This window comes from Ranitomeya imitator, chromosome 3, assembly GCF_032444005.1.
Source record: "Ranitomeya imitator isolate aRanImi1 chromosome 3, aRanImi1.pri, whole genome shotgun sequence".
Lineage (NCBI taxonomy): Eukaryota > Metazoa > Chordata > Amphibia > Anura > Dendrobatidae > Ranitomeya > Ranitomeya imitator.
Genome location: NC_091284.1, coordinates 90,564,095 through 90,576,183, shown reverse-complemented (window position 1 = coordinate 90,576,183; position 12,089 = coordinate 90,564,095). Strand labels below are relative to the sequence as shown.

The window sequence follows — 12,089 nt, the reverse complement described above, 5'->3', positions numbered from 1 at the left end:
ACAAACATCTCGCTGAGGATCTGTTTATACCCAGGAAGGTGACGGGCACAAGGGGGCACTCTTTGCGTCTGGAGGAGAGAAGGTTTTTCCAACAACATAGAAGAGGATTCTTTACTGTTAGGGCAGTGAGAATCTGGAATTGCTTGCCTGAGGAGGTGGTAATGGCGAACTCAGTCGAGGGGTTCAAGAGAGGCCTGGATGTCTTCCTGGAGGAAAACAATATTGTATCATACAATTATTAGGTTCTGTAGAAGGACGTAGATCTGGGGATTTATTATGATGGAATATAGGCTGAACTGGATGGACAAATGTCTTTTTTCGGCCTTACTAACTATGTTACTATGTTACCTGTTAATCTTGCGCCGCTCTAGCCATCGGCCACTAGCGCGGCAGGCATCTTTAATTTTCCCCCCTTTTCTTTCAAACTCCTTCGAGCGCTCAGCGCGCGCCTTTTTTTTCGATTTAGGCAGCCTTTCAGCGCTCGGCTTACCACGCCCCCCTACGGCATTGTCCCGCCCTGCGTCCCCGTGGACACGCCTTCCCCGGAGTCCAGCGCTCTCGGGGGCGTTTTTTTCTCTTGGGAGTTCCTCCCTTCCTTCTGCGCTTGGACATGCCCACCTCCGTCGCGTTGTTCCCGCGCTCCACAGGTCGACTTCCTCTTCCTGCTGCGTCTCCATCGCATCGCGTGGGACACGAGGATCCCTGGGGGACACAGACTCCTGCGGCTGCCGCTGTCGCTGTTTTTTCGGTAGGCTTGGCGCTACTGCTCTCTCGGGCTCTACTCCTCCCTGCAGTACTTCTCCGCACCTGCGGTACAAGGTAATACCTCTACCTATGTCTGACCCCGCACCAGGCTATTCCACTACGGTCATCCACTACGCCTGCGCTCACTGTAAGAAAAAGTGGGCCTCAGGTCAGCCTTCTCCTTTCTGTCTGTCCTGCGTTCCTCCCATCATGTCTGGCCCTCAGGAAGCTCCTAGGTCCCGGGATGAGTGCACTCCCCCTCCCCCGGAGTGGGCTGTTGCAATGTCTCAATCAGTGTTAGACCTGACTAAGGTGTCTCAGTCTCTGGTCCAGGCACTTGAACGTATCCCGCTTCTCTATAATGCCACCAGTGCCACGAACGCTTCACACGGCGATTCGCTCGCACCTGTCCAAGACCCTCACAGAGGCAGACTTGATAAAAGAGACAGAAAAAGGACCCTATCTAGATCCGCTTCCAGTTCCCCGGACCACACTGGGTTACCCCTATCTGCCCATTCCCCCTCCTCGCAGGCGGACGTCGGGTCTGACTTAACCTCTCAGTCGGAATCTGACTCGGATGCAGATCAGACTTCCGGTACACAGGATATGGTCGATAGCCTTATTTCGGCTATTATTCAGACGCTTGAACTTGAGGACGAGGCAAGCTCTCAGGACGTCTCCGTTGCGTTTAAACAGATTAAACGTCCCTCTAGGGTTTTTCCTAATCACAAGGAGTTTGACAACACTACCTCTACACACTGGGAAAACCCTGGTAAGCGTTTCCCTGGCAGGAAACGGCTAGACGTTTTATACCCTTTTCACTCCGACCTTGTCAGAAAATGGTCCGAGTCTCCTAACGTCGAACCGCCTGTGTCCAGACTATCCTCTCAGACGGTTTTGTCTATTCCGGACGCGGCTAGTCAAATCGGCATTTGAGGCTTCTGGGGCCTCCTTCTGTCCTAGTTTCGCCTCTTCATGGGTAGCGAAAGCTGTGTCAGCCTGGGCCAAAACCCTGCGCAGAGGCATTTTGGCCTCTGCTCCTGCTGAGGAACTGTCTGATTTAGCGGATCAGATTTCTCTTGCGGGTAAACATCTCATGAATGCCTCCCTTGATGCGGCAGCCTGCTCGGCTAGGGCTAACAGTAACATTGTGACCATTCGCCGGGTTCTTTGGCTCAAAGCGTGGAACGCAGATCCTGCTTCAAAAAAATCCTCACTGGTCTGCCCTTCCAGGGTTCTAGACTTTTCGGCATGCAGCTAGATCAAATGATCTCGGACGGTACGGGTGGTAAGAGTACCTCCTTACCCCAGTCCAAGCCGGAATGTTCCTTCAACAAGAGGGGCCACCAGTCCTTTCGTCCTTTACCTCCTCAGGAAACCCCAATCAGGACCGCTTTTCCTCACAAGGAGACCGGAGGAAGCCTTCTTTCAGGCCTCCCTCGCACTGGAGAGCTAAGAGCCACCCATCAAACCATCTGGACCTCGTGGCCACAAATTTTCCAATAAATGACGGGTCACCCCCACCTGGAAATCCTTCCAGGGTGGGAGGCCGGCTTCTTCTGTTCTCAGAAGTTTGGCTATCGGTAGTCGACGACGCCTGGGTCAGGGAGATCGTCACTTCAGGCTACAAGATAGAATTTTCTTCGTCCCCAGGAAGACGTTTCCTGCTCTCTCCTCCTCCCAAACAGTCCTCCCATCTCCCAGGGCTTCTCCAGGCCGTCGATTCGCTCCTCGCCTCAGGAGTCGTAGTTCCGGTTCCTTATCGCGAGTGGTTTTCGGGTTTTTACTCGAACCTGTTCGTGGTTCCAAAGAAGAACGGCTCTCTCCTTCCAATTTTGGATCTCAAGCGGTTAAACCACCATCTCCGGATTCGGCACTTCAGAATGGAATCACTATGCTCGGTGGTCGCGTCCATGGAACCGGGAGAGTTTCTGTGTTCCGTGGACATTCGGGATGCGTACCTACACGTTCCGATTTGCGTACGGCATCAGAGGTTTCTCCGGTTCGCGATCCAAGAACATCATTACCAGTTCACGGCCCTCCCTTTTGGACTGGCGTCTGCTCCCAGGATCTTTACGAAGGTCATGGCAGCGGTCATGGCCATTCTACGTTCAAAGGGGATTCTGGTAATCCCATACCTCGACGACCTCTTGATCAAGGGTTCGTCCCGTCGGGTTGCAGCCAGAGCCTCCAGCTTACACTGGACACTCTTATTCGCCTCGGCTGGATAATCAACTACCAGAAGTCATCCTTGATTCCAACCCAACGTCTGGAGTTCCTGGGCATGGAATTCGACACCTCTCAGGCTCAGGTCTTCCTCCCCAAGGAGAAGTTCCTTTCTCTTCGTCAGAGCACTAAAGGGCCCGAACCCTCTGTCCCTCCGCCTCGCCATGAGGGTTCTGGGGAAAATGGTCGCTTCTATGGAAGCGGTCCCCTATGCTCAGTTCCACTCTCGTCCCCTCCAGCTGGCCCTTCTGACTGCCTGGGACAGGAACCCGCTTTCCCTGGACCGCCCGTTTCGCCTCTCTTCCAAGGTGAAGCAGTCTCTCTCTTGGTGGACGCTGTCCACCTCCATTCTGTGCGGGAGGTCATTTCTCCCTCCCCGCTGGCAGGTTATCACCACCGATGCCAGCCTCCAGGGTTGGGGAGCGGTCTTTCTCCACCTCACGGCCCAGGGCCACTGGACTGCTCAAGAGGCGCGTCTTCCTATCAACCTCTTGGAAATCAGAGCCATCTTCCTAGCCCTCATCCGCTGGGAGTCTCTCCTCGGGAAAACCGGTCCGCATTCAGTCGGACAACGCCACAGCCGTGGCTTACATAAACCATCAGGGAGGGACTCGCAGCAGACAAGTCATGACGGAAGTGGCAAAAATTCTGCGTTTGGCGGAGAGCCACGTTCCCTCTCTATCAGCCGTCCACATCCCAGGGGTGGACAATTGGGAAGCCGACTTTCTAAGTCGCCAAAGCATCATGGCGGGCGAGTGGTCTCTCCACCCCTCAGTCTTCAGCCAGATTTGTCAGCGGTGGGGCGTCGCAGACGTCAACTTAATGGCCTCCCGGGCAAACCACAAGGTTCCCCAGTACGTTTCCAGATCTCGGGATCCGATGGCTGTCGGATGCGACGCTCTCGTGATCTCGTGGGCCCAGTTCCAGATGCCCTATCTGTTCCCACCCCTCCCCTTGATCCCAAGGGTCGTAAAAAAGATCAAGTCGGAAGGGGTCCCCGTGCTTTTGGTAGCTCCACATTGGCCTCGCAGGGCCTGGTATGCGGAACTAGTGAACATGCTATCGGACGTTCCATGGAGACTACCAGATCTACCGGATCTTCTTTCGCAGGGGCCCCTCTTCCACCCGAATTCTCGGTCTCTGAATTTAATGGTATGGCCGTTGAGGCCGCGGTCCTGAAGGACGCGGGCTTTTCTCACAGCGTCATCCAGACTATGATAAGAGCGAGAAAACCGGCTTCCTCGCGTATCTACCACAGATGTTGGAAGGCCTTTTTCCGATGGTGCGAGGACAACAGTCTGTTTCCTATGACCTTTTCCCTTCCATCCCTTCTCAGTTTCCTTCAAGCGGGTCTCGATTCGGGACTTTCCCTTAGCTCCTTGAAGGGTCAGATTTCCGCTCTGTCCATCCTTTTTCAAAGAGACCTAGTCTCCCTTCCTCATGTGAGGACCTTTATTCAGGGGGTCGCTCATATAGCTCCCCCTTATCATCTTCCTGTCGAGCCTTGGGATTTCAACCTCGTGTTAGGCGCCCTCCAGCGTGCGCCTTTTGAACCGATTCAGGACATTTCCTTCTCGCTTCTATCTTGGAAGGTAGCCTTCTTGGTCGACATCACCTCCATTAGAAGAGTGTCGGAGCTGGCGGCATTATCCTGTCATTCTCCCTTTCTAGTCCTGCACCAGGACAAGGTGGTTCTTCGACCAGTTCCTTCCTTCTTACCGAAGGTAGTCTCGGCCTTTCACATCAATGAGGACATCGTCCTCCCTTCCTTGTGTTCTTCCCCGGTTCATCCCTTGGAGAAATCCCTTCACAAGTTGGATGTGGTCAGGGCTAACTGGATTTATCTTTCCAGAACTGTTTCCTTTCGTCAGGCTGATCCTCTGTTCATCGTCTCGGAAGGTCGTCGAAAGGGGCTCCCCGCCTCCAAGTCTACAATTGCTTGTTGGATCCGTTCGGCGGTTCTGGAGGCATACCGTGTCCAAGACAAACGGCCTCCTTCGGGGGTGAAGGCTCACTCTACCCGGGCTGTGGGAGCTTCCTGGGCAGTTCGTCACCAAGCTTCGGCCTCGCAGGTTTGCAAGGCCGCAACGTGGTCATCCATTCACACCTTTGTAAAATTCTACAAGGTGCATACTCAGGCTTCTGCGGACGCGAGCCTGGGTAGGAAGATATTGCAGGCGGCGGTTTCTCACCAGCCGACCTAACTCCTCTTTTTCTGCAGAATATCCCGCCATAGGGACTGCTTTTGGACGTCCCATGGTTACCTGTGTCCCCCAATGAAGCGAGAAAGAAAGAGGAATTTTTGGTTCTTACCGTAAAATCTCTTTCTTGGAGCCTTCATTGGGGGACACAGCACCCTCCCTTGAAGTTGTACCGTGTTGGCCAACGTGCCCTTGTTGTGGGTTGTACATAGGTTGAGTTTAATCGTACTTGTTCCTACTACTGCTTTTGCACCAACTGAGTTGCCTGGTGCCTGTCGGAGGGTGTATACTGCCGGGGAGGAGCTACTTCTTCTTTATTTGCATAGTGTCAGCCTCCTAGCAACAGCAGCATACATCCATGGTTACCTGTGTCCCCCAATGAAGGCTCCAAGAAAGAGATTTTACGGTAAGAACCGAAAGTCCCTCTTTTTCGTTTGTTTTTCCCTCCTCTTTTTTTTTTCCCCCCACAGCCGTAGCTTTCATTTTTCTGTCCACATAGACATATGATGGCTTGTTTTTCATGGGACAAGTTGTACTTTTGAATAACACCATTCATTTTACCACAGAGTGTACTTGAAAACGTGTAACAAAAATTTTAAGTGCGGTGAAAATTCTGACATTGTTTTTTGGGTTATGTCTTTACGGTGTACATTTTGTGGTGAAAATGACCATGCAATATCATTCTCCTGATAAATTCGATTACAGTGATACCTCACATGTCGGTTTTTTAAATTCTTTTAGTGGTGAAAAAAACGACGTTTGCAAAAGAAAAAAAAAATTGGAGTTGTCGCCATTTTTCGAGACCTGTAACATTTTTATTTCTCTTTTGCCACATTGGGGGACACAGGATCGTGAGTGTATGCTGCTGCCACTAGGAGGCTGACACTAAGTGAATACAAAAAAGAGTTAGCTCCTCCTCTGCAGTATATACCGCCCACTGGCTCCAGACAGAACCAGTTCATGCTTAGTGTCCGTAGGAGGCACACTGGGGTCTACTATTCAGGCCATTTTTTATTTTATTTTTATTTTTCAACCTTTTTCCACGAGGAAGACTGGGGCGACGGACCCTTTCAAGGGGCCGATCTCCCCCAACCAACAACAGGTGAGCACGGCGAGTGTCGCCTCCCCGTATCCTCATGCGACGTGGGATGCCATGCCTGAGCTATACTAGGGGCGACGGTTCCCTTCAGCACGCCGATCTCCCCGCACCAGCAACAAACGGGAACATGGAGTGTCACCTCCATGTACCCCCTTCTGAGCCAGGCTACAGCCGGACACAGCCCTGTGAAATCCTAGGGGAGTGAACTCTTAGGATACACAGAGGCCCCTATGGAGTCCATGCTGCACCACCACTGATTGAACAGCGGTATTGCAAGGAGATGGATGGTCCCGCTCCACCTCCCCTCTAAAAGGTGATGGTGGATGGAGGGTTCCTGCACCGTCTGCAACCCTCACCTGCAAGCAGAATGCCGACTCTGCCTTCCCTCCAGCTCCGGTGGTAAGTTTGGAATCTCGGGGGGCTCCTACAGCGCGATCCTTTGGATCTTTTTGCAACCGGGAATTTTTCCCCAGCGGGGATAGTCAGGGGGGGCCCTACAGCCCTCGTGGCCCTTTTTCCGGTTGGGTGCCATGTAATTTAGTTCCCGGCTTCGGCCCGCGCCAGGCCGCAAGCCGGTAACTCCGACGTGCTCCTGCGTCGGTGGCGCCGAAAAATTTAGTTTCCGGCTTGCAGCCTGCACTAGGCCGCAAGCCGGTAACTGTTTCGGCTGGCGCTGAAAAATGTAACCCCCGGCTTGTGGCCGTCTGTAGGCCGCAACCCGGAGGCGACGCCCACGCGATGACGCGTTCTGGCGGCCCCTCCCACAATCTTGCAGCTTCTAGTTTAGGACTTTTGTATTCTTGGGGGCCATCTTCCTGCCCCCTCTTCCACTTCTGGATCCGTACACCCGGAATCGCCCCCCCTTTTACCTGCAGATCTTGCTTTGAGAGCTAATCTGCAGGCGACGGGCTGGAACTGGCCCACAGGATCAGATCCCAGATCTGGGACGCTTCTGCTCAGGGTAAGGGTCCTTAAGATGATTGTGATGCCGCAGATACTGTACGTGCCCCTGTTTGGCTCCCATTGTGGAAACAGAAACACATGGGCTACTTGCACAGTGAACAAGTCTGTAGGAACAAAAGCTGTTGCATTCAGCGTGTCCACATGGACATATCCTCTCTGAACCCTGTTCACACAGGTAATATACAGATGATCAGGTTTTTAAATACATCAGATAGGGATTGCATACATCAGTTAGGACTGCTCTATATGGGTATACCTTGACGTTTGGTGGAGCAGCTTAGTATAGATTTTTTGCAAAAAACGTATCAACCAAATACCCTGTTTTTACATCTTTTAACTACACTTGCTGATTACTGTGATTTTTCTGCAACAGAGTGTTTTTGGTTTTACTGTGCTCTTTTGTGTCTTCAAGTTTTTTGGCTCCCATTGTGTAGCTTCCGCAGGATAAAATTGCTATTTGGTGAGTTAGTGTGGGGTAGGAAGAGTCTGAGAATCAAACAGGAAATATTGCAGAGTCCGAAGGAAGAGGGGGGGTCTTTCTCTACCTAATCCCTGGATATATTTCTTGTCCGCACAATGCCAGCATCTCAAGGGATGGGGGGACATGTCGGCTAAGGGACAGGCACCTGGTAGTGTGGAGTATCTACAGTAATTAAAACCTGGCTGTTGAGTAAGGATCTAGAGGCGGGACTTTTCAAAAAATGGGGGTCTCAGTACCATACCATAAATTTAATTCACAAGGTATGTCAGAAAGGGGGGTAACACATTTCACAGAATTTTGTCTATTTGGGATAATATCTACAGTTAGGTCCATATATATTTGGACAGAGACAACATTTTTCTAATTTTGGTTATAGACATTACCGCAATAAATTTTAAACAAAACAATTCAGATGAAGTTGAAGTTCAGACTTTCAGCTTTCATTTGAGGGTATCCACATTAAAATTGGATGAATGGTTTAGGAGTTTCAGCTCCTTAACATGTGCCACCCTGTTTTTAAGGGGACCAAAAGTAATTGGACAATTGACTCCAAGGCTATTTCATGGATAGGTGTGGGCAATCCCTTCGTTATGTCATTCTCAAGCAGATAAAAGGCCTGGAGTTGATTTGAGGTGTGGTGCTTGCATTTGGAGGGTTTTGCTGTGAAGTAAACATGCGGTGAAAGGAGCTCTCCATGCAGGTGAAACAAGCCATCCTTAAGCTGCGAAAACAGAAAAAACCCATCCGAGAAATTGCTACAATATTAGGAGTGGCAAAATCTACAGTTTGGTACATCCTGAGAAAGAAAGAAAGCACTGGTGAACTCATCAATGCAAAAAGACCTGGGCGCCCACGGAAGACAACAGTGGTGGATGATCGCAGAATAATCTCCATGGTGAAGAGAATCCCCTTCACAACAGCCAACCAAGTGAACAACACTCTCCAGGAGGTCGGCGTATCAATATCCAAATCTACCATAAAGAGAAGACTGCATGAAAGTAACTACAGAGGGTTCACTGCACGGTGCAAGCCACTCATAAGCATCAAGAATAAAAAGGCTAGACTGGACTTTGCTAAAAAACATCTAAAAAAGCCAGCACAGTTCTGGAAGAACATTCTTTGGACAGATGAAACCAAGATCAACCTCTACCAGAATGATGGAAAGAGAAAAGTATGGCGAAGGCGTGGTACAGCTCATGATCCAAAGCATACCACATCATCTGTAAAACCCGGCGGAGGCAGTGTGATGGCTTGGGCATGCATGGCTGCCAGTGGCACTGGGTCACTAGTGTTTATTGATGATGTGACACAGGACAGAAGCAGCCGAATGAATTCTGAGGTATTCAGAGCCGCCATACTGTGTGCTCAGATCCAGCCAAATGAAGCCAAACTCATTGGTCGTTGTTTCATACTACAGATGGACAATGACCCAAAACATAAAGCCAAAGCAACCCAGGAGTTTATTAAAGCAAAGAAGTGGAATATTCTTATATGGCCAAGTCAGTCACCTGATCTCAACCCAATTGAGCAGCATTTCACTTGTTAAAGACTAAACTTCAGACAGAAAGGCCCACAAACAAACAGCAACTGAAAACCACCGCAGTGAAGGCCTGGCAGAGCATCAAAAAGGAGGAAACACAGCGTCTGGTGATGTCCATGAGTTCAAGACTTCAGGCAGTCATTACCAACAAAGGATTTTCAAACAAGTACGATAAATGAACATTTTATTTAACCCCTCTGTGATCTTAGACGTACTATCCCGTCGAGGTGCCCTGGGCTTATCTGACCCTGGATGGGATAGTACGTCATAGCCGATCGGCCGCGCTCACGGGGGGAGCGCGGCCGATCGCGGCCGGGTGTCAGCTGCTTATCGCAGCTGACATCCGGCACTATGTGCCAGGAGCGGTCACGGACCGCCCCCGGCACATTAACCCCTGGCACACCGCGATCAAAGATGATCGCGATGTGCCGGCGGTGCAGGGAAGCACCGCGCAGGGAGGGGGCTCCCTGCGGGCTTCCCTGAGCCCCCCGCAGCAACGCGATGTGATCGCGTTGCTGCGAGAGTCTCCTCACCTCCCTCCCTGCTCGAGCCCCGGATCCAAGATGGCCGCGGATCCGGGTCCTGCAGGGAGGGAGGTGGCTTCACAGAGCCTGCTTAGAGCAGGCACTGTGAAGGCTGCAGCGCTGCATGTCAGATCAGTGATCTGACAGAGTGCTGTGCAAACTGTCAGATCACTGATCTGTGATGTCCCCCCCTGGGACAAAGTAAAAAAGTAAAAAAAAAATTTTCCAAATGTGTAAAAAAAATAAAAAAAAATATTCCAAAATAATGAAAAAAAAAAAAAATATTATTCCCATAAATACATTTCTTCATCTAAATAAAAAAAAAAAACCAATAAAAGTACACATATTTAGTATCGCCGCGTCCGTAACGACCCGACCTATAAAACTGTCCCACTAGTTAACCCCTTCAGTAAACACCGTAAGAAAAAAAAAAAAAAAACGAGGCAAAAAACAACGCTTTATTGTCATACCGCCGAACAAAAAGTGGAATAACACGCGATCAAAAGGACAGATATAAATAACCATGGTACCGCTGAAAGCGTCATATTGTCCCGCAAAAAAAGAGCCGCCATACAGCATCATCAGCAAAAAAATAAAAAAGTTATAGTCCTGAGAATAAAGCGATGCAAAAATAATTATTTTTTCTGTAAAATAGTTTTTATCGTATAAAAGCACCAAACCATAAAAAAATGATATAAATGAGGTATCGCTGTAATCGTACTGACCCGAAGAATAAAACTGATTTATCAATTTTACCAAACGCGGAACGGTATAAACGCCTCCCCCAATAGAAATTCATGAATAGCTGGCTTTTGGTCATTCTTCCTCACAAAAATCGGAATAAAAAGCGATAAAAAAATGTCACGTGCCCAAAAATGTTTTCAATAAAAACGTCAACTCGTCCCGCAAAAAACAAGACCTCACATGACTCTGTGGACCAAAATATGGAAAAATTATAGCTCTCAAAATGTGGTATTGCAAAAAATATTTTTTGCAATAAAAAGGGTCTTTCAGTGTGTGACGGCTGCCAATCATAAAAATCCGCTAAAAAACTCGCTATAAAAGTAAATCAAACCCCCCTTCATCACCCCCTTAGTTAGGGAAAAATAAAAAAAAATGTATTTATTTCCATTTTCCCATTAGGGCTAGGGTTAGGGCTAGGGTTAGGGCTAGGGTTAAGGCTAGGGTTAGGGCTAGGGTTAGGGCTAGGGTTAGGGCTAGGGTTAGGGCTAGGGTTAGGGTTAGGGCTAGGGTTAGGGCTAGGGTTAGGGCTAGGGTTAGGGCTAGGGTTAGGGCTAGGGTTAGGGTTAGGGTTGGGGCTACAGTTAGGGTTGGGGCTAAAGTTAGGGTTAGGGTTTAGATTACATTTACAGTTGGGAATAGGGTTGGGATTAGGGTTAGGGGTGTGTCAGGGTTAGAGGTGTGGTTAGGGTTACCGTTGGAATTAGGGTTAGGGGTGTGTTTAGATTAGGGTTTCAGTTATAATTGGGGGGTTTCCACTGTTTCGGCACATCAGGGGCTCTCCAAACACGACATGGCGTCCGATCTCAATTCCAGCCAATTCTGCGTTGAAAAAGTAAAACAGTGCTCCTTCCCTTCCGAGCTCTCCTGTGTGCCCAAACAGGGGTTTACCCCAACATATGGGGTATCAGCGTACTCAGGACAAATTGGACAACAACTTTTGTGGACCAATTTCTCCTGTTACCCTTGGGAAAATACAAAACTGGGGGCTAAAAAATAATTTTTGTGGGAAAACAAAAAGATTTTTTATTTTCACGGCTCTGCGTTATAAACTGTAGTGAAACACTTGGGGATTCAAAGTTCTCACAACACATCTAGATAAGTTCATTGAGGGGTCTAGTTTCCAATATGGGGTCACTTGTGGGGGGTTTCTACTGTTTAGGTACATTAGGGGCTCTGCAAACGCAATGTGACGCCTGCAGACCAATCCATCTAAGTCTGCATTCCAAATGATGCTCCTTCCCTTCCGAGCCCTCCCATGCGCCCAAACGGTGGTTCCCCCCCACATATCGGGTATCAGCGTACTCAGGACAAATTGGACAACAACATTTAGGGTCCAATTTCTCCTGCTAACCTTGGAAAAATACAAAACTGGGGGCTAAAATATAATTTTTGTGGAAAAAAAAATATTTTTTATTTGCATGGCTCTGCGTTATAAACTGTAGTGAAATACTTGGGGGTTCAAAGCTCTCACAACACATCAAGATGAGTTCCTTAGGGGGTCTACTTTCCAAAATGGTGTCACTTGTGGGGGGTTTCTACTGTTTAGGTACATTAGGGGCTCTGCAAA

General features: G+C 49.4%; 1 protein-coding gene across 3 annotated transcripts in view; it reads left to right on the top strand.

The window, feature by feature from the left end:
* Window positions 1–12,089, top strand: part of TTC19 (tetratricopeptide repeat domain 19) — a 67,643-nt gene that overhangs the window by 23,568 nt on the left and 31,986 nt on the right. The window lies entirely within an intron of this gene.